Consider the following 22,773-nt stretch of genomic DNA (forward strand, 5'->3'; position numbering starts at 1 on the left):
TAATGCTAGTAGAATAGACACAACGTGAGGTAATCGCCATCCATTTTAAACAGGTGCTCGTTTACAGAGCGTACAAATACGCTTGTGTTATGATACAGGAGCTAAATAGGAAGTACTTGAGGTCGTTGTGTAATGACTAGCGATGAATATTATGTAGGGATGGGAATTGATAGGATTTTATCGATACGATTCCATTATCGATTCTGCTTATCGATTCGATTCTTTATCGATTCTCTTATCGATACCTGATCAATTTATAATTTAAATAAATAAATTGGAAATGCAACAGAACTAAGCTGGTTAGAATAACAACATGCAACTTGACATTTCTGATTGTCATTTATTGTTGAGCCCCCATGTCAGGGGCGACAGTGGCTCGGGAGGTAGAGCAGTCGTCTGGCAATCCGGAGGTTCCCGGTTCGATTCCCGCTCCTCCCGGGCAGCGTGTCGATGTGTCCTTGAGCAAGACACTTAACCCCTAACTGCTCCCGATGAGCAGGTTGGCACCTTGCATGGTTGCCTCCGCCGTCGTTGTGTGAGTGATTGGGTAAAATGTAAGGAACAAATTGTAAAGCGCTTTGGATAAAAGCACTATATAAAAAAGCAGCCATTTACCATGTCAGAAAAATACAAAAACTGTAAAAAATAAAACATTAACTATAGCCTACACTTAAATAAAATTATGTATTTGAGATTCTCTTAAAATGTATTTATTTTTTTATTCTTAAACTAATTTAATCTATTGAATAACAGGTCGTTATTCCTCTGACTTCTGTCTCACACACACACACACACACACACACACACAGAGCTCCCTCCCCAGGCCCCTGTCCTGTAAGGTATTGGCTTGTGTTGCTACACGGACACATTTGTATGTTGCACCATGGTACTTCCTGTCTGACAGACTCAGAGTAGAGACTTAGTAAACAAACACTCCGGCTCTTATTATATGTGAACTAAAGAGTACAAGGTTTACACAACAGTCCCCACCCGCTGTTTTATTGTATTTGTACCTGTACTATCCGCTGTCAGCTGTTTATCTCTCTTTGTGAGCTTGATTAAATAGCGTTAGCTCACGTTAGCTAGCGATAGCTCCGCGGCTCACCCTAAACTAAATCAATGACTAGGTTCTAAAGCATTCAAGTAGTTTTCACTGCACATAGAAGTAGCCAAACAGCGGGAGCATTTCGGGAGCATATTACCAAAACCCAGGCAATTTCGAGCCCTTAATGAATCAAATAGAGTCTGCCATGGCTACATGCTAACTAGGGGTGGGAATCACCAGTTTAATCACGATACGATATCGATTCTTTGGACAACGATACGATATTATCCGATATCACACAGTCTGCCACGATACGATACGATTCAGGTGCCTGCGATCGATATGGGACGATATTATGTGCCCATTTAATACAATCAGTAACATTTAAATCAACAAAAAAAGGCAATGGAAATATCATGACATTTTTATTTTTGAGCTCTTCCAGACATTTAAATGAAAAACAATCTATTGTTTTTAATACAAATAGACCTCCTGTTCACTGTTTTTGGTTAATTTCTTTTTTTTCCTCGATATTAATATCCTATTCACTGTCACAGAGCTGTATTTTGGCTGGAAAAGCATATTGGGAGTCCCAAGGTGCACGGCCAGATCCTGTTAGTGGGGCTATCCCCGAGAATGCACCCTCCCAGTCCACACTTCTCTCTGCCTATGGCTCTTAGCTTGTTAGCTCACGCTAAAGTAACGTTATATTCTATCTTTAACGCGACGTGGGCATAATGGAGTGACGAGGATTGCAAAGCAGGTTAGATGCATTGGACCCGTTGTGGAATAAAACAGCAGGGACATGTTTTGGGTCACAGAATAGGCACACTAGTCTTGCTCTAGTGACGCTCAGCTTGTTAGCTCACGCTAATGTAACGTTATCTTCGATCTTTAACGCGACGTGGGCATAATGGAGTGACGAGGATTGCAAAGCAGGTTAGATGCATTGGACCCGTTGTGGAATAAAACAGCAGGGACATGTTTTGGGTCACAGAATAGGCACACTAGTCTTGCTCTAGACGCTACTGCTGTGTTGATGTTAAACGGAGTTTGAGTTTCACAACACTGGGCGCGGGGCGATGACGTCGCCGGATTTTCAAAATAAGAGTATCGCAATATGAATCGATCTTTTTACGTGGCATCGATCCTATTTGATTATTGATAATAGATCGATATATCGATCTGGATCGATGTATCGTCCCACCCCTAATGCTAACGCTAACATTATTGCGCAACTAGGAAAAACCTGGCAGCGATAAGGGAATCGAAAGTCACGGGAGCCACACGGTTCCAGGCATCGGCCAATTAGGAACCGGTTCCCAACCGGAACCGGTTTTCGATTCCCATCCCTAATATTATGTGTTTTAAATATGTTGCGACCGTCGGATTGTTGTTAAAAACGGAGGGATACTAGCTAAGGTGTGGGGGAGTTGGCGTATATAAGTTGATTGCTTTAAAAACGGAGAGAAATGTCGTATTTACGCTGTTTAAAACGGGGTGATGGGCGAAAATCTTTGGTTTTAGCGTGATGGGCGAACATCTTTGGTTTTAGCTAATATTATGTGTTTTAAATATGTTGCGACTGTCGGATTGTTGTTAAACACGGAGGGATACTAGCTAAGGTGTGGAGGAGTTGGGGTATATAAGTTGATTGCTTTAAAAACGGAGAGAAATGTCGTATTTACGCTGTTTAAAACGGGGTGATGGGCGAAAATCTTTGGTTTTAGCTAATATTATGTGTTTTAAATATGTTGCGACCGTCGGGTTGTTGTTAAAAACGGAGGGATACTAGCTAAGGTGTGGGGGAGTTGGCGTATATAAGTTGATTGCTTTAAAAACGGAGAGAAATGTCGTATTTACGCTGTTTAAAACGGGGTGATTTAGGGGGCGAAAATCTTTGGTTTTAGCTTAACGATAGCCATGCTAAAACGCTAGCACAACATTATCACCTAACCTAACAACAAGCTTCAATGTACAGTTGTGGGGAGTGTAAACAGTGATTCGCACCCCCTCAATGTACAGTGATTCAAACCCCCTCAATGTACAATTTCTGACAGCTGGGCTGTGTTGTCACGCGAAATAACGTTATGAATAAAACGCGAAATAACATTATATAACGTTGCGTTATATAACGTTACAATGTACAGTTTCTGACAGTTGGGCTGTGTTGTCACTAGGCTGTGTTGTCACGCGAAATAACGTTATGAGTAGGGTTGGGCACCGAAAACCGGTTCTAATAGGAACCGGTTCCTAACTTCCGGTTCTGGAACCGGAAGTAACATATTTGAATTTCGATTCTAAATTTCGATTTTTTTTTTTTACTTTTTTTTTTTATTATTAATACCCTAGTTACAGTACAGCAACCAAATTAAACTGTATCAAGTCAACTGAAAATGTGAATAGTATGATTTTCTTTTTGAAATAAAATAAAAATAAAAAATCTCCTTCGAAATAAGCTGTGACCTGTTTTGACCTGCACCTCAAAGAATCGGAATCGAGAATCGTTTAGAACAGGAATCGATATGGAGAATCGGAATCGGAACCGGAATCGTTCAAATCCAAACGATGCCCAACCCTAGTTATGAGTGAATCTGGTAGTTGTTTTGATAAATATGTTGTTTTGATAAATATGTATTCTACGGAGCCGAACATAACATTACATTTCCGCGATTAACCTCGCTTGGCGTTTGAGTGCCGTCAAAAAGGAAATGTGCATGCGCATGTTACCGGCGTAGGGGGAAAACGAGCGTAGAGGGCTGGCCGATCGCTGGCCAATCAGAGAAACGCGGAAGTACATGTTGGTTGCCCAAAGTGTTCACGCACACACTTCGTAGATCACTGCGGTAGATGTACACACACATAAACCCCCTTTTACGACTACTTGTCAGTTGTCACAATTTCTAACCTTCATCCATCCCGTTAGCTCGTTGATGGTTTTATCCAGCCGGGGTTTGTCTTGCTCCACGTGCCGGGAGCGCTGCGGGTCGTTCAGGACGTAGTCAATAAGGTCCACTTGCAGCCTGCGGGTAACGTCTTTCTGCAGTACCTGTAATGATAAGTGCTATCATTAGCTGCTACCACTAAGTGGTAGTATAACATCATGCAAGCTGTTACTATGGTTACTGGTAGGGCTATAATTAGGGCACCTGTGTACAACCTTGAGACAATAAACAGCTGGCTGAAGCAAGCATAAAGATCTAACCGTCTGTCTTATTGATAGTAGACTACAATCTTTACAGTACCTGCTGGTAAAAATTGTCCATGTTGTCATGCTCCTCCATTGAGCATGCCGTGCCGGTCGGCGGGACGGGGGGAGATGTTGTCGGTGGCCCCGCGAAGGGGAGAGAGTGTCTGTGCGGGTGGGGTTGCAGTGATTAGGTGTCCCGCTCCGACCATCAACATACAAGCCCTGTAAAAAAACGCAACTTGAGTAATTTACCGTTATTCCCCCTCAGTCCAAGTCAAAAGCTCCAACTTTGATTTCGCATTTGTTGCACACAGTTCCAGAGTGGCTTGCAAAGCTATAGTACGAACGAACTTCCAGGAAGTTCAAGAAAAAAAGTTTTAAAATGAGATGGACCCCGAGTACACAGAGTAAGGCCCCGTTTAGACGAGCGTTTTGTGAACAGAAACCGCAAAAGTCATCTTGCGGTTTCACTTTTAATTTTACGTTTAGACGAGCGTTTTGGAGTGGAATTCTCCGTGCAGACGACGCTGTAACGACGGAGACCCGCTGTCACACGATTGGCGCATATGCCACATGACGTGCTGTGAAGACCCGCCCTACTCTGCCTCTGATTCGCAGACTGTGGATGGGGAATGTGATTGCACCAAAGCAGAGTCACTCACAGACAGTGGGTCCATTCACGGGTCTCACGCCGCGGGACAGATTCTTGTGTATTTAACCCTTTCACTGCCACACGACAGCCGGTTGTGTGATAGTAAAGGGGTAACCTTCTGTCGTGTGGCAGTGAAAGGGTTAAAAGTACTGCCAATGTAGCCTTCAGGTGATCTCCGTTGATATAAGTCAGACATACTTGCTTTGTTTACGTCTCGGCTACTGGCGCATACCTGCTACCTGTGACGTAAGCAGTACGCGCGACCAGAGCCGTGACAACCCTTTCGTCATCGTTTTAACAGATTTATACGTTTTGATAGTTTAGACGAGATCGCAAAGCTTTTGCGTTTCTAGGAATTCCACCCTGGAAGGTAGTCTCACTTTTTTGCGGTTTCACCCCGTAAAAACGCAGTTTCCGTATAAACGAAAGGCACATCAGCAAAAATATTTTTGCGGATTCACCTGCTAGCGTTTCCGTCTAAACGGGGCCTAAATCTGGTATGTCATAAATGTATAGATGTAGCAGTACTGTCTATCTGTATCTCATATATGTTATGATGAATTGAAAATGGGGGACCCTGATGTAAACAAGACGAAAGTCTTTCTCTGGTCTGCATCCCCTTAACAATTGTGGGTATTGAGCTGTACTGTATTGTACCCATTCTGCAATCTGTTAATAAAATGTTCAATCAATCAAGTCTGTTCCTTGAATCGACCCACACCAAAACAAGCTAGTTAGCCCCCCCGGTCAGCTAGCTGGTGAGCTAACAACCAGTAGCTAGTTAGCACAGCTAGCTGGTGAGCTAACAACACAGTAGCTAGTTAGCACAGCTAGCTGGTGAGCTAACAACACAGTAGCTAGTTAGTTAGCACACTAGTGTTAGCACAGCCACAAGCTAACAACACAGTAGCTAGTTAGTTAGCACCCTACTGTTTGCACAGCCACAAGCTAACAATACAGTAGCTAGTTAGCACCCTACTGTTAGCACAGCCACAAGTTAACAACACAGTAGCTAGTTAGCACCCTACTGTTAGCACAGCCACAAGCTAACAACACAGTAGCTAGTTAGCACCCTACTGTTAGCACAGCCACAAGCTAACAACACAGTAGCTAGTTAGCACCCTACTGTTAGCACAGCCACAAGATAACAACACAGTAGCTAGTTAGCACCCTACTGTTAGCACAGCCACAAGCTATCAACACAGTAGCTAATTAGCACCCTACGGTTAGCACAGCCACAAGCTAACACAGTAGCTAGTTAGCACCCTACTGTTAGCACAGCCACAAGCTAACAACACAGTAGCTAGTTAGCACCCTACTGTTAGCACAGCCACAAGCTAACAACACAGTAGCTAGTTAGCACCCTACTGTTAGCACAGCCACAAGATAACAACACAGTAGCTAACTTAGTTAGCACCCTACTAGCAGTACTGTCTATCTGTATGTCATGTATGTCATATATGTTATGATGAATTGAAAATGGGGGACCCTGATGTAAACAAGACGAAAGTCTTTCTCTGGTCTGCATCCCCTTAACAATTGTATGTATTGAGCTGTACTGTACTGTACCCATTCTGCAATCTGTTAATAAACTTTTGAATCAATCAATCAATCAACTGTTAGCACAGCCACAAGCTAACAACACAGTAGCTAGTTAGAACCCTACGGTTAGCACAGCCACAAGCTAACAACACAGTAGCTAGTTAGCACCCTACGGTTAGCACAGCCACAAGCTAACAACACAGTAGCTAGTTAGCACCCTACTGTTAGCACAGCCACAAGCTAACAACACAGTAGCTAGTTAGCACCCTACTGTTAGCACAGCCACAAGCTGACAACACAGTAGCTAGTTAGTTAGCACTATTGACGGTTAGCGCAGCCACACAACCAAGCAGAGCAGCTAACGCGTCGCTAGCTAGTCCGGCTAGTTCTCCACAGGCCCGGCGCCTGGCTTCATTCCGTTTTTGTATTCCATGATCGTTGGGCTAAAAAGTAAAGTCGCTATAAATAGATAGGGTTAGATCAAATAAACCCAACCTCGCTGAAAGCCAGCGCGCGCCGCCGGTCACTGCAGTCGGTTGGAGGCGCGAGCTAGTCAACGATCCAATAGCATAAATCTGCAGAGCCGCAAGCCCAATGTCTGGGCGGGGCTTCGGGGCTTGTACTCTGTGTGAGGCGGAAGTAGTCAGTTTGTGCTGTTTATTTTTACGAGCAGTTAGGACTCGACGCATTTGCATCTCCGTGTTGCTGGTTAGGGTTATGAATGAATGAATTAATGACATTTTTATTTAACAGATTGCAGAATGGGTACAATAAATACAGTACGGCTCAATACACACAATTGTTAAGGGGATGCAGTTTGTCTTGTTTACATCAGGGTCACCAATTTTCAATTCATAGTGACATTTATTTATGACATAAAATGTTAGGGTTATGGTTAAAAATAAACAGCACAAACTGACTATTCCTGATGAATTGAAAATGGGGGACCCTGATGTAAACAAGACGAAAGTCTTTCTCTGGTCTGCATCCCCTTAACAATTGTGTGTATTGAGCTGTACTGTATTGTATCCATTCTGCAATCTGTTAATAAAGTTTTCAATCAATCAATCAAAACTACTTCCGGGTTTTACAGGAAACAACAGAGTACAAGCCCCGAAGCCCCGCCCAGACGTTGGGCTTGCGGCTCTGCAGATATACCCATAGATATATATATATCTATGTGTAGCAGCCTGAAAATATTGTCTATTATTCAGAACTGCTGACTTGTGTTTTATATCCCCTTTGTACACAAAGACATCATTGATATTCCCACGAGCAATGATATGAGTTTCTCTTCCTTCTATCGGCTGGAGTATGGACCATACACAGTATCGCTGGACCATATTCAACATCCTCCCCTGTGTGACTAGTAGGCGGGACCAGCAGGGGGCGGTGTCAGGCAGAGAGTGTCGGAGAGAGATGGGACGAGATATATGGAGGCGGAAGGCGGAAGGAGATCCTTTTCGGCAGTGAACTTGACCACGAACAGTCGCAACAGACGGGTGCTCGGGAGAGCCCTGTTGCAGAAGTTATGTTGGAGGGCCCCGTGGGATAGCGACGGGTGATAGGAAGTACTTGCTAGTTGACGTGATATCCTAGAAGTACCAGCGATAGTGTGTGAGCAAACAGTGCAGAGCCAAGCACTAACAGTATCGGGTTATAGTAGTTACTGTGTGCGGTATAAGTAGCGTGCGGCTAACAACATATCAAAGTCCTTAGTAGTCGGGTTATAGTAGTTACAGTGTGACGGTATAGAGTGCGAGCCCCGAGACGCGCGTGGACCTACAACCAGTCTGCTCCGGCTGCCTGCAATCAGTCTGCCCCGGTTACATGCAACCAGATCTGCACCCAGCTGCCTGCAGCCTACGGGAGTTCGTCCCGTCCAGCAGGAGTCGTCATCGCCCAGCACACGCTCTCAGCCGGCGCTGCCTCTCTGCCCCAGCTCCGCCTGCTAGTATCCTCACCGAGAGCGTTCGACGCCATCTTGCTTTCCGGACAACAGTGGCGCGGCGAGGCGGCCATTTCGGATGAGTACAAATGGGCATTGATGCTCCCGAGCTATTATACAGTATACAGTGTGGTGCAGCCTGCGGGCGAAGTTAACGTTGCTACTACCGTTCAATAGGAAAACCCCAAACAATATATGCCGGCATTAAAGGGGAACTATCTTATAAATGACCTTTTCCAGTGTTTAGGGTTATTTTCTAGCTATGTGGACTTATAGTAATAGGATCTATGTCTCTAATTCTCGATTTGGCGCATTCTTCCAATTCTCCTCTCACAATAATGTCCCTCCCTCAAGTGAGTCATCTGAAAATTAGCGTATTCGGGACGTCAGATGGTGTGCATTTGCATAATAACGCCCGCCCCCTTCTAGCTGCCAGCCGAGCGAGAGCGAGTGGGGAATGTCCCCACAACGCGCGTGTGGTTTAGCAGCTTTCATGTGAGAGAAACAGGAGAGGATATCAGGGAAGAGTCTTCCCTGATATCCTCTCCTGTTTCTCTCACATGAAAGCAGTCTTCCCTGATATCCTCTCCTGTTTCTCTCACATGAAAGCAGTCTTCCCTGATATCCTCTCCTGTTTCTCTCACATGAAAGCAGTCTTCCCTGATATCCTCTCCTGTTTCTCTCACATGAAAGCAGTCTTCCCTGATATCCTCTCCTGTTTCTCTCACATGAAAGCTGCTAAACCACACGCGCGTTGTGGGGACATTCCCCACTCGCTCTCGCTCGGCTGGCAGCTCTCTCTCTCTCTCTCTCTTTCGCAGACTGTGGACTGACAGTCACTCAAAGTGCTTATGGGCGGAGCCAGGCCATAACAGCCTGAAATCCGGAGGCTGAAAAATGATGGTTTTGAGTACTTGATTAGAAATATAAACCAATGCATTTTTTTGAAAAAAACCGTACAGATGTCTTCAATAGACTCACAGGAATTGTGTAAAGTTGCCCAAATAGTGCTAGGAATAGTAAAATAGTTCCCCTTTAAGATAGGACACATATCTTAATCAAATTATTCTCCCTAAACTTTCGGAGGATGACGCTAAACAGTTAGAAACACCGATCACACTAGAGGAACTCAAGAAGGCCATATCCGAAATGAAAAATGGTAAGGCTCCTGGAAGAGACGGTATCCCATCAGAAATGTACCTTTCTTGTTGGGACATAATTGGACCCTTATTACTAAATATGATCTTATACTCAGTCAAGGAGGGGAGCTTCCATAAACACGACAATATTGCACTCATTTCAGTCCTTCTCAAAAAAGACAAAGACCCCACCGAGTGCGGTAGTTACAGACCCTTAAGCCTCCTCGGAACCGATGTCAAACTGTACTCTAAGGTATTAGCCATCAGATTACAAAAGCATATGACGTCTTTAGTTCATCCGGACCAAACTGGCTTCATAAGAGGTCGCCTGATCACTGATAACATAAGACGAATAATGCACGTACTAGATGCAGACAAAGAAGACACCATACCTAAGGCGATGCTGTCCCTGGATGCTATGAAAGCCTTTGACAGGCTGGAATGGTCGTATCTATGGGCAGTATTAGAAAGGATGGGGTTAGGAAAAGGATTCATTGATATGATTAATAAGCATTACATCACACGCAGGAGTGGTTTGTGACCAATAAACCATGCCTAGGGGTGGTTGTTAGGCCCGAGGCGCAGCCGAGGGTCGTTAGACCCCCCTAGGCATGGTTTATTGGTCACAAATCACGACTGCACGTGGTGTAAAGCTTTTATACAACTGCCAGATTCATCCAACCTTATTTCTATACAATAAACACACATTAATCGAAGATTTATTGAAAAAACCATCCGCCAGAAAAAGTAGTTCCCACAACTCCATGTGGAAGCAGCTTGAAGTGCATCCAACCAAACTAACACATCCAACTGTGTATTATTGGAATGATTGAGAGAAGTTGCCTCATGTGGAAGCAGCTTGAAGTGCATCCAACCAACTAACACATCCAACTGTGTATTATTGGAATGATTGATTGAAAATTTTATTACCAGATGCAGAATATAAAGTAGGTAAAACAAATTAAAACGTTTTCTTTGCCCTATAGGAAAAAAACGTTTTCTTCGCCCTATTTTTTTATTTATTTCTTTTAGCCTAAACTTAACCAGTTGGAAACCAGGGGTACAGTAATAAAATTAGCAATCAACCAATCAATCAATTCAATAGACCATGCTCACTTAAAACAGCGCTGCTTCTCTCTCAGTCTGACTCCCCCGCTGTTGCAGACAGGAGTGTGTGTGTGTGTGTGTGCGTGTGTGTGTGTGTGTGTGTGTGTCACAGTGTGTGTGTGTGTTTGTGGGTACGCCAGCGTCGAACAGTGTGTGAGAGAGAACGCTGCAGTCAGTAGAAAGTAGGAAGGAAGAAATTTAAATCAATCAATTAATCTATCAATCAATCCGCGATTTTTCTTTTGTTCTAGATTGAGTCAAGACCCATCAATTACATCATCCAACATTGTTTAAAGGACTAACACATTCCCCTTGACAGAATCGCTTCATATTTAGTCGTTATGGTGCTTTCAACATAACCATTTGATCTCCGCGATCTTGTTTTCTCCCGGAGTGAGCCGGGGAGGGTTATGTGATTTGGTTGTGGGCGGGTCCTGAGCCCAGGACCGTGGATTGTTGCCAATAAAGACGTGTGAATGGCCAATCAGAATTGAGAAATTTGCATGCCGTTGTATAAAGTATTATACAAAGACCCATCGGCCATGATTACAACAGGTACATTCATCTCCAAAATCTTTCCGGTATCACGCTCAGCCAGACAGGGTTGCCCTCTTAGTCCCGGACTATTCGATCTATCATTAGAACCTTTAGCACAATATATAAGACAATCCCAATCCATAGAACCAATCGTAATCAAGGGCACACAACATAAAATTAGTTTATATGCGGACGACGTAATATTGTTCATGCAAAGCCCCAACACCACATTGCCTCATCTACTCAAGTTGATTGAGAACTTTGGTGATTTATCGGGATTTAAAATAAATTGGCCGAAGTCGGCTTTTGTGGTAAATTCCCACAGACTTTCTACAATAATTTGAGGTTATTGTAGTACAACACAATGAGATTGACTATCTGGAAGGAGGAGGAAAGATTCATACTTGATAGAATTGTTGGTCTCCTCATCTGACTTTAGCAGATGAGGAATAAAATGTGTACGCCAGACAAACCAGAACTGTATTTCAACTCAGCTGATTTATTTGAACCAGGGCCAAGAGTGAATAAAAGGTTGCCTTTTACATACAAAAGATTATCAGAGAACATTAACAGAGCTGTCTGTTGTACAAATATCACAATCAGGTTTGCATCTCCAACCTCAATAATGTACATGAAACAGTCGGTAACATAATCTGAACATACATTGACCATGCTGCACACATTTATACATGAGTAAATCTGGTTTCAGATATTAAGGATTTACACTAAACTTTAAACAACAAATGGTGTTTTCCCATGATTTACTCACATAAAATGCATCAGTCAGTCTCTCTGGTGGTGGAAGGGTGGTGGAGCCGCAGACCCCTGGGGTTGGTTCGGTCTGGGCTCCAGAATTACACTTTGTGGGCCCTTATATCCTATCATGTCTAGCCAATATTAGCACATGGTTGATCCAATCCAGCGTCTTCTTCTGGGGGTTGGGTCTTGTCCCACGGGTGGGGGCTGGTGTGATGTCATCTTCCCTCAGTGATAAGAAGGGGGGTCTTTCTGCCCCCCCCCCCCTTGGTGTGGCCACTTGAGTACAGAGGCCTGTTTCAATAAACCTTTAGATAACTTTGTTGTGACTTAGTGTCCATGACTAATCATCTCTTCAACAAGTCTAAACTGGTCTGCCCTGTGGTCAGCCCAGCTGTGTTTGATCAGCATTTACATACAGTCAGTTCGAAAAGGTGTAGTGGGGGTTGCGAATGGCTCTCTGTTGTTTATTTGCTGCAGCTGTCTCCACTGACAGTCGAGACTCTTTTAGCCACTGAGTCTCTCTCTGCTATTGAAAGATACATCTGGCTTTTGATGTGGCCCTCTAATTTATTCACACATATTAATTATGAAATTCAACTCAATATTACCACATTTCCCCGTTTTGACGATTCTTATCGTCACATATGATATATTGACTTGATTTTCTATACATTCTAACCTTACATAATAAAATTCATTTTTTCAAAATTTCTGCATTTTTTCTTTTTCCAATCTAAACATTACACATTTAAAGTCTAATCAATCACAATTTTTTAAAATTCCAGTATTCGTTTACATGATCTGGGGAGGACACAGAAATTATTTTTCATTCTTTCATACATTTAGCTTCTCCTCTCTTGTTAATTTCTTTTCCAAGTCAGCCCAATCACATTTTGCATAATCAACTCAGTTGGTCTTCTCACCTCTCCCCCCTTTATGAACATTCCATGGACATAACAACACCTACCACCTCAGCGCACAGTCGACAGGGAGGGAGGAGCATCACGCAAGGAAATTTTTTTTTCATCATGTCGGCCATAACCTACACCTAATATCTTACCTATGTGTATGTGTTTAGTTTAGTACTCTTGCGTTGTGTCATAATCTATACCAGTTGTTACCGTTCAGTCACCTCCCGTCCAACATACCAATCAATCACACAGAGGCCCTTGTTCAACGCTTTGGTTGCACAGTCTCTGACCGTTTTCGCCCCCCCCCCCCTCCACCCCATGTCGGCCAGCCTCAGCTGAAGCCAATGTTTGTAGGCCTGTGACCTCGTTATATCCTGTCCCATGACTGTATGTCCATGGATCTACAGACGAACGACTCTGTCAGTCTGGAGGTTTGTCTCAAACCCCCGGCCTTTGTATCCGGGGCTATATTGAAGGAGGGGCAGCGTCACAAGCGACCTCTCTCCACAATCCAACAATCTCCCACAGGAACTGACTGAACGGGTTCACACCATCGTGTCATAATCTAATGAAATGTATTCCTACACATTTTTCCCTATCCCTCCACTTGTGATGGTCCATCCTCCCCCTCCGACTGAACTGCAAGGGAACAAGAACACAAAACAGATTTTCTTTACACAATATGTCAAATATTTCTCAAGAGAAGCCAAATGTTTAACCATTATGCAAACGTAATGGGACCACTTAACTGCCATCGATCTGATCCAACGTATCCTCACGCTTCAACCGTCCTCTCACCAGCTCATAACAGAGAATTTAAGAAACAAAAGGCAAATAATCAAAAAACATTCCAACAGATGTGAAAGCAAATCAATGAAATTAACCAGCTCCAACCGCAGACCACCTTAATGGTTATTTAGAAAGAAAAGAAAAGAAATCAAAACTCTATATTCAAAGATTAAAAAATAGAAAAGAACTCTAAAAATCTAATTCAATTCCTCATCCAATTGATTACATAAACACAGATATATCATACTTAAACCCATTTTGTTATTCCTAAGACCAGTTTCACCTTAAGTGAAAGCTAAGTTGCGTGTGTGCATGCATGTGTGACCAAATTGTGTGAATGTGTGTCTGTGTGTGTCTGTGTGTGTGTGTGTGCGTGTCCGTGTGTGTGTGTCTGTGTGTGTGTGTGTGTAAATGTGAATGGGTGTGTGTGTGTGTGCCTGTGTGTGAATGGGTAGTCAAGGCCTACTGGCCCCCATCCCCCGCTCAATCATTCACTGAAATCAAAAGGACATCTCAATCTCACACATACATACAAAAATTAAATTTAAATAAAAGTAGTATCTGTACCAAAATAAAACTTAACACTTTGAATATGACCTACTCAAACGCTTTCATCCAATCTCTCCTAGTCACATTCATTCGATCCTGAACATCTAGAGTTAGAAAAGAAATAAAAGCAAAAACCAATCAAACATCACAATTCAACATCATCCACGCTTCATTCATATTATAAACATATACTTCCTTTCATACACTCATTAATCAACCAACAGACAGACAAACAATGTTAGTTCCCCTGCGCTCATCTCTTCTGCTCTCTCATCAGGCTACACTCATCCCTGGCTAATACAATTCACACTTAATTTCTACACTCCTACCTACTGCCAGAGAGAGTCTAGGAACTCTCCCTCAACGACAGAACCTCAAAGCATTCCTAGTACTTTGAGAGTCTACCGCTATTCTCCCTAACCAAAAAGCTAGCCCTTCAAAAGTCATAACCCCATTGAACGACTACCTCCCTGATTGTCTCACTCACTGACCCAGCTGTGTTCTGTATTAGCACGCTTCCTGTCACACTTTCCTGTCACTTCCTGGCCCCCTGGCCCAGTACCCCCACTTCCTGTCCTCTGCTCTAACAATAACGCCATCTGTTATCTCACTTTGACTGTTCCCTCCTTATCTCCACCTGTGGCCTCTTTCCTGTTGAAACCAATCAAACGCCATCCTGTCATAAAAGAACAAACAGCCATTGTAAACAACAGCTGTATGCACGACCCCCCTTGGGCCCTCCTGTAAACACCAAAAAGGGTCAAACTCACACATTTCATCCCCCAGGGGCAGCTGTCCCCTAGAGTCTAAAAGTAATACACCATCATACAGTCATCAAAATAGCATATAAACCAAACCCCTTGTCACTAAATTATCCCACTGTGACCCAAGGATTTTGCAATCAATTCCTAATATAAACCATCAGCTTATGTAAATCAATGGCATTAAAGATATAACATTCTTAACCATACTTCAACATAGCAATGAAACTTATTTAGGATTAATAAAAACAATCATTTCGATCACTGTAAACACAACCATATCAAAATTTGTCCTTGCAGCAAGCCTCCATCATATGTCCGTTGGTCATCAAAATATCATAACAAAATAACAATAAGCTCCTACGTTACGCCAATCATTCCCAACCACAGCCATAATTCATTCATGCATTTCTTAACCATAGCCATACTCTCCCATACAACCATTAAGTACTTTATCAGTCATTTCGACTGAATTGTTTTTGTATCACAGCGAACGTAATTAATCAACACGCCGGTTTCGCTCAAGATTAAAAAGGGATCTCCGGACCCAATTCGATTCTATGCCTAAGGACGAACACACATCTTCATTTAATTCGGCCGAATAGGTCCCTGCAGACACGTCCTGACTATCACGCGATCAGCCAGCAAACCATTCTATTATTGAGCCTCTTGAACACGCCGGCACCCCTACCTTCTATTAATTATTACGTGTTAATCCTGCAATCGCACAGACCAAGTTCCCCGATCATGCAGGGGCCAAACTCATCTTTACCATACCTGATTTGCATGTTCTAAATAACAACAGAGCTCTTCTTATACACAGCTCTCTCCCCATTCAGAACAAAAAAATCTTAATCAACCATTACCCGCGCCCTCTTCCTGAGAATAATTTTTAGGGAATTTATATACTCAGAACGCGCCCCTGTCGCACACACCAGATCGCCGCGCTTCCTAGCCAGAAAAGCCTTTTACCTGCCGTCATGCGACGCTATCTCCCTTTACATCATGACCAGATAGTCTGTGCGCCACCAACCTTCTTGGTGCAACTCCCCCGTATAGTTCATAAAGTATATTCCATACGAGTTAACCAACCCAACCCCCGTGGCCCGCTGGGCCGAGACCGGCCTCCTGTGTCCAAATAAACATACAAACATAAAAAGCCCACGTTTGCATGTTCACTGCACAACAAGCGCGATCGTCATACCTCCGGACATCCTAACCTAAGACACCGCACCCCCAACCCCCAACCATGCAGAAGCCATATTCACCGTGGGCCCCAACCAGTGGCGTACACAACCAACCTTCATCCTGTCCCTCTCCCTCCTCCATTCAGACAACAAGCCCATCGTTAATCACTTCAAACGCAGCAACACCCCAGCTCTTTGCCCCGTGTCCCCAACACACAGCAAGGTCCAGATATGATACATATGACAAGACCCTACCGCACCTTTTCAGGGGGAGACACAAAGGATGGGAAGAACGGCACCATTTCTGTGGTAAATTCCCACAGACTTTCTACAATAATTTGAGGTTATTGTAGTACAACACAATGAGATTGATTATCTGGAAGGAGGAGGAAGGATTCATACTTGATATAATTGTTGGTCTCCTCATCTGACTTAGCAGATGAGGAATAAAACGTGTACACCAGACAAACCAGTACTGTAGTTCAACTCAGCTGATTTATTTGAACCAGGGCCAAGAGTGAATAAAAGGTTGCCTTTCACATACAAGAGATTATCAGAAAACATTAACAGGGCTGCTGTGTACAGGAATCAACAATCAGGTTTGCATCTCAAACCTAAATACTGCACATCAAACAGTCACTTGGTTAACATAATTTGAACATACATTGAAGTAAGCCCTTTTTTGCATATAAGTAAGCCTGGTTTCTAAGCTAAGTTACATTCTAGTCTAACCAAACAATACGGGTTCCATCCGGCTTACTTACATCAAAAAGCAGTAGTTTCTCTGGTCGGGAGGAGTCGGTGGAGCCCCCAGACCCCCTTGGTTGGTGTCTGGTCTGAGAGCTCCAGAATTACACTTTGTGGGCCCTTATATCCTATCATGTCTAGCCAATATTAGCACATGGTTGATCCAATCCAGCGTCTTCTTCTGGGGGTTGGGTCTTGTCCCACGGGTGGGGGCTGGTGTGATGTCATCTTCCCTCAGTGATAAGAAGGGGGGTCTTTCTGGCCCCCCCCCCCCCCCTTGGTGTGGCCACTTGAGTACAGAGGCCTGTTTCAATAAACCTTTAGATAACTTTGTTGTGACTTAGTGTCCATGACTAATCATCTCTTCAACAAGTCTAAACTGGTCTGCCCTGTGGTCAGCCCAGCTGTGTTTGATCAGCATTTACATACAGTCAGTTCGAAAAGGTGTAGTGGGGGTTGCGAATGGCTCTCTGTTGTTTATTTGCTGCAGCTGTCTCCACTGACAGTCGAGACTCTTTTAGCCACTGAGTCTCTCTCTGCTATTGAAAGATACATCTGGCTTTTGATGTGGCCCTCTAATTTATTCACACATATTAATTATGAAATTCAACTCAATATTACCACACTTTCCTTCCACTTAACACCCATGCAAAAAAAGATACAACCCTCCCAGGTGAGATACCTATGGTAAAACATTTTAGATGCTTGGGTGTGGAAATATTTCCCACCATAAGACAAACGGTGAAGCACAATTACACAAAAATACAGAACAAAATCAAAGACGACCTGGACAGGTGGGCAAAACTTAAAAACTCAGTACAGGCAAGGGTATCAATAGTTAAGATGGATGTACTACCTAGAATCAACTTCATCAGTTCAATGCTACCGTTACCCCCTCCAGAGGGTTACTGGAAAAGATTACACTCCTCCACATATACATTTATTTGGAATAACAAACCACCTCGCATAAAAAGATCCACCGCACAGAGAAATAAAGCAGACGGTGGCATGGCAGTTCCAGATTTTTTCCAATATTTTAAGACATACACATTAAGACCATTGACAATATGGTTTGATCCCCAGGCATTGGTATCCTGGAGAAAATTGGAAGAAAACATAGTAGCCCCACATAGACTGAAGGACATAGCACACACTAAACTACCAATCAAGCACTGTGAGCGGAAATTTGGCCCCATAATTACCCATGCAATCCGGATATGGCGTGAAACACAAAAAAAACATCCTAACCCACAAAAATGGCATAATCACACTCCCTTATTCAATAACAATGCACTCTTAATTGAAAAACGTCCTATAAGATTCCCTATATGGGAAGAGCAAGGCATACACTCATTAGGGGATATTTTTAACAACCAGGGTTTTTGTAGTTATGGAGAAATATGCACAAAGTTTAACCTCACCGGGTCCACATGGCTTTTTTACATACAGTTACAGCTATGTTTGAAGTCTCACGGTGTTCCATTAGACATACCAGTCGAACACCACAGATACCACAAATTCTTCTATGAAAGAGAGACATCGAGAGGTTTTGTATCAGGTTTTTATTATCAATTACTAACATCCTCGTATGAAACCCTCCAACTAGACTCTGTCTGGAGGAGGGATATACCAGACCTGGAAAGTGACTTTGATTGGCAAGGAGCATGGGCAAATGTCCGTCTTACATCAAGGAACCCGGACCATCAACAAATCAATCTTAACTATATTCACAGGACATACTTGACTCCTATAAGACTGAACAGAATGGGTCTTAAACAAGACTCAAAATGCTCCCAATGTACAAATGGAGACGAAGGGACATTTATGCACATGTATTGGGACTGCTCACCACGGCATTCTGGAAAGATGTGACCCATCAATTATCAAAACTCGTATCTTGGAATATACCAGTACACCCCGCTGTATTACTATTGAATGATGTTTTTGAGTTTGCAGTAAATCCACAGCTAAAGAGATTGGTTTTATCGGGTATCACAGTAGCTAAAAAACTGATCGCATCACGCTGGTTTCAACCGGAAAAAATGTGCCGGAAGGTTTGGTTTCTTACATATCTCGATGTGATTTATCAAGAAATATCGACAGCAAGAATTCTGGGTCTCAACGAATCCAAAATGTCAATGTGGTTAGAAGTGGTGGAGAGAATAAAAGCTAGCTTATAAAGGTAGTGTCTGGTTAGGAGTGAGGGATAATGGAGGTACTATCCAAGGAGGGGTCCGGGAGGGGGGGGTTCGAGCTGGAGCATATGTGTGTAGGGTTTTAGATAATAGGTATTAGGGGTATATCCTGTATAAGGCATTGGTATAATTGGTAATTTCGTTGGATATACACTGTATACGGTAAAATATTATTATAGACTTTTTTTTGTTTTCTGTTTCTGTACTTGCATGTCATTTTAGCCACCTTAATTGTTAGTTTCATTATGCATTGTGTGTTGAGTACTGACTTTTTTTTTTTTTAAACTTTGACCAGTCAGCTGGTTCTTTTTAGCGTTTATCGCTTTTTTCTTCGCATTCATACTTGGTCAAGTTCGACCGACAGAAGCAGGCTGAAAGGGTTCAGATAGGGGGAAAGACACTCTGGGAAAGGCACGGCTGCCGTCCGGGATTCGAACGCGCTCAGCCCCAGATCCGCGCGAGCGCGGTTGTCCACGGCGCTGAAATAGCACTCGCGGTACGTGGTGAGCTACTGGAGCTCCCCTTGAGTACTGACTTTTAATAATTTTTGTTTTGCAATAATAAAAAAAAAAAAGAAAAAAAAAGGACTTTATTGGTATTTTGTGGGCCCACCCTTTTGTTTTCTTTTTATTTCCTTTGAGTGTGATACCGTGTTGATGTTTAATAATATTTTCCCCATCTAGTTAACCCTTTCACTGTGGTGAAGTTACAGACCTGGTGCATTATAAATAAAGCCTAGAGAGGTATTACTCTTGCCGTATAATTAAAGCCTTGGGAGGTATTATACAGAGTGAAGACCCAGACGTGGGCGATGAGTCAAACGCATTGAAGTATATTAGCCCTGACAGTAACCCAGGTGTGGGTGTATAATATACGTGTTCATGAGATATGGAGTTACAAGCAGCACTACAGTGGGACTTCAGTCCAATTGGTCACTTATATTAAATCATTGTAGTGAACCAGAATAAGTAACATTAAAGGAGTAGATGGGAGATTGGTGTGTGTGTCTATCCATGAGCCGTTTGACAATCCTTTTGGTGTGGGTAACGTTAACCTAATTAACCCCTTCCTATTCCACCTTTCCCTTTTCATTGTAAGGTTTCTAGGGTCATTGAGGGAGGGTACTGCTTGCGGGGGGAACTCAGGGTATTTATTTACAATTCAGTCACTAGGTGTGGCCGTGTGGGAGGGTTTAAGGAGCAACTGGGGGAAGTGGGGAACGTGTTGGAGAGTACTGCTGACCGCCCTGCTGTAGGGGAGGAAGACCAGAGTACCAGACCAGGTTGGTAAACCCCGGGCCCCATCCATTCACACTATCAGCCTCCAGTCTACGCCCCAGGCCCAAAGACGAGGGTGCAGTCAGACTGAGCTCTACTGTGTCCAGCTACCTCGTGACTACCAGCAACCGTTCCCACGAAGCAGGGATAATCCACCCTGCTACATATGGATATACCCTACCTACTCCAACCATAGATATCTGACTCCAACGATCAGGCCGAGGGGTCTTTCGGCACCGCACAGCTATCCGACCTAGTGCATGAATGAATGAATGAATGAAAACTTTATTTAACAGATTTCAGAATGGGTACAATACAGTACGGCTCAATACACACAATTGTTAAGGGGATGCAGACCTAAGAAAGACGTTTGTCTTGTTTCCATCAGGGTCCCCCATTTTCAATTCATATTTCAACATATTTCACATACATGACATTTATAACATAGGGACATGTCAGGACAGTCAGGTATACTGTTACATTTGTGACATATACGATATGTTTAAGTTTCTTTAATAGTTGTCTTACAGAAGTACAGAATACTTTCATACAAAATGCTTCTTACTGTTACGCTCCAGAGACTGTGCTAGACAAGATAGTATCAAATAACATAGTATAGCATGTAATTTAGAAGAAGAAAATGAGGTCACAGTGTTCGGTATAGACATATGTACAATGTTCTGAGTTACCATATAATATACAATGCAGTGTACTAATGTACAGTACTATATAGTGCAAAGCAGAAATGGGATGAGGTACAGTTTAGGTACAATTTACAGTAAGGTGTACGAGTTGTAGTGCAATCCTTCATCAATAAATATAAAGTGTGGGGAGTGGGTGCTACAGTGTGTTTGTTTAAAGTGAGTGTGTGCTATAAAGTGTGTGGAGTGGGTGCTACAGTGTGTCTGTTTAAAGTGAGTGTGTGCGTGTGGATGTGTGTGCTATGTGCGTTTGGTGGTTGTTGTTGTGTAGTGTTCATTGTTCGTTTAGCAGTCTGATGGCCTGGGGATAGAAGCTTCTTCTGAGTCTTTCTGTGCTCGCCTTGAGACTCCGGTATCGCTTGCCTGACCGCAGCAGTTCAAAGAGGCAGTTGTTCGGGTGACTGGAGTCTTTAATGATTCTCTTAGCCTTGCCCTTGCAACGCTTGTTGTAAATGTTCTGGAGGGTGGGGAGCCCCCCTCCAATTGTGCGTTCGGCTGAACGTGTCACTCTTTGTAGTCTGCTTCGGTCTTGTGCAGTGCTATTCCCAAACCAGGAGGTGATGTTGCCAGTCAAGATGCTCTCTATTGTACATGAGTAGAAGTTCTTAAGGATCTTCTGACTGACTTGGAACTTCCTTAGGCGCCTGAGGAAGTAGAGGCGTTGTCGTGCCTTCTTCACAACACTGTCAATGTGTGTGGTCCATGTCAAGTCCTCGGATATGTAGGCTCCGAGGTACTTAAAGCTGTTGACTCTCTCAACCGGTGCCCCGTCGATGCTGAGGGGGCTGTAGTCCTTGACCCCCGACCTCCTGAAGTCCACGATCATCTCCTTTGTTTTGCTGACGTTCAGGGAGAGGCTGTTTTCCTGGCACCATCCCGCCAGGACCTTGACCTCTTCCAGGTAGGCCCTCTCGTCGTTGGCAGAGATCAGGCCCACCACCACTGTGTCGTCAGCAAATTTGATGATTGTATTGCTACTCCGCTGAGCCACACAGTCGTGTGTGTACAGGGAGTAGAGGAGGGGACTCAGAACACAGCCCTGGGGGGCCCCTATGTTGAGGGTGATGGATGAGGAGGTGCAGTTGCCTGCTCTCACCACCTGCAAAAATATGCAAATATACAGTACTGTTACCCAGAGATCCTAACAGAAAATATATACATACGGTGGGGAGGAGACTGTCTATTAGGAGGGGGGGGGGCTTTGGACATTTAGGGTGGCCAGTTACGAATTGCAGCCTCCCGTAGGTGCTCTTTGAGAGCGGTTTTGAATGTGGGTAGGATTCACATTTTTTACGGCTGTTCCACATTGTTGTGGCATAATTGCGAAATGTGTTTAGTCCCTTGTTTGTTTGTTGACTAGCCATATGTGGTTTAGTATAAAAGTCTATGTGTAATAGCAATCGAATAGATACTAGATCAAAGGAACGTACACATGATGTGTGTACTTGGTGCAAGAAACATGTCTAGTATCCGCTGTGTTCTGCGTGGCTCTTTGGTGACATCTAGCGATCACTTTGGGGAGTCCTTGGGGGAATAAGCACAAAAGCAGTTGGTTGTACCATTATCTAAATGCACATAAGGTAAGCATACACACACACACGTTACAAATACAAGTAAAATCCACACAAACAGTTGAAATAAAAACACCAACACACACAAAAATCCACACGGTAGAGACAAAGCACGTTTACTATCAGTTACTTTTATTTATCCATTTGTTTATTTTTTCATTTTATT

The 22,773-nt window shown here is 43.4% G+C and overlaps 1 long non-coding RNA gene across 1 annotated transcript in view; it reads right to left on the reverse strand.

Moving 5' to 3' along the window:
* The window catches only part of LOC311227025, a 31,307-nt gene extending 24,319 nt beyond the window's left edge, over positions 1-6,988 (reverse strand). The window contains exons 1-3 of the long non-coding RNA XR_014619562.1: positions 6,925-6,988; positions 4,291-4,457; positions 3,954-4,094 (exon numbers count right to left, since the gene is read on the reverse strand). This is a non-coding gene — a long non-coding RNA (uncharacterized lncRNA). The remainder of the gene's footprint in view (positions 1-3,953; positions 4,095-4,290; positions 4,458-6,924) is intronic.
* Positions 6,989-22,773: the final 15,785 nt, after the last annotated feature.

Source organism: Notolepis coatsorum (genome assembly GCF_963971535.1).
Source record: "Notolepis coatsorum genome assembly, chromosome: 4".
Lineage (NCBI taxonomy): Eukaryota > Metazoa > Chordata > Actinopteri > Aulopiformes > Paralepididae > Notolepis > Notolepis coatsorum.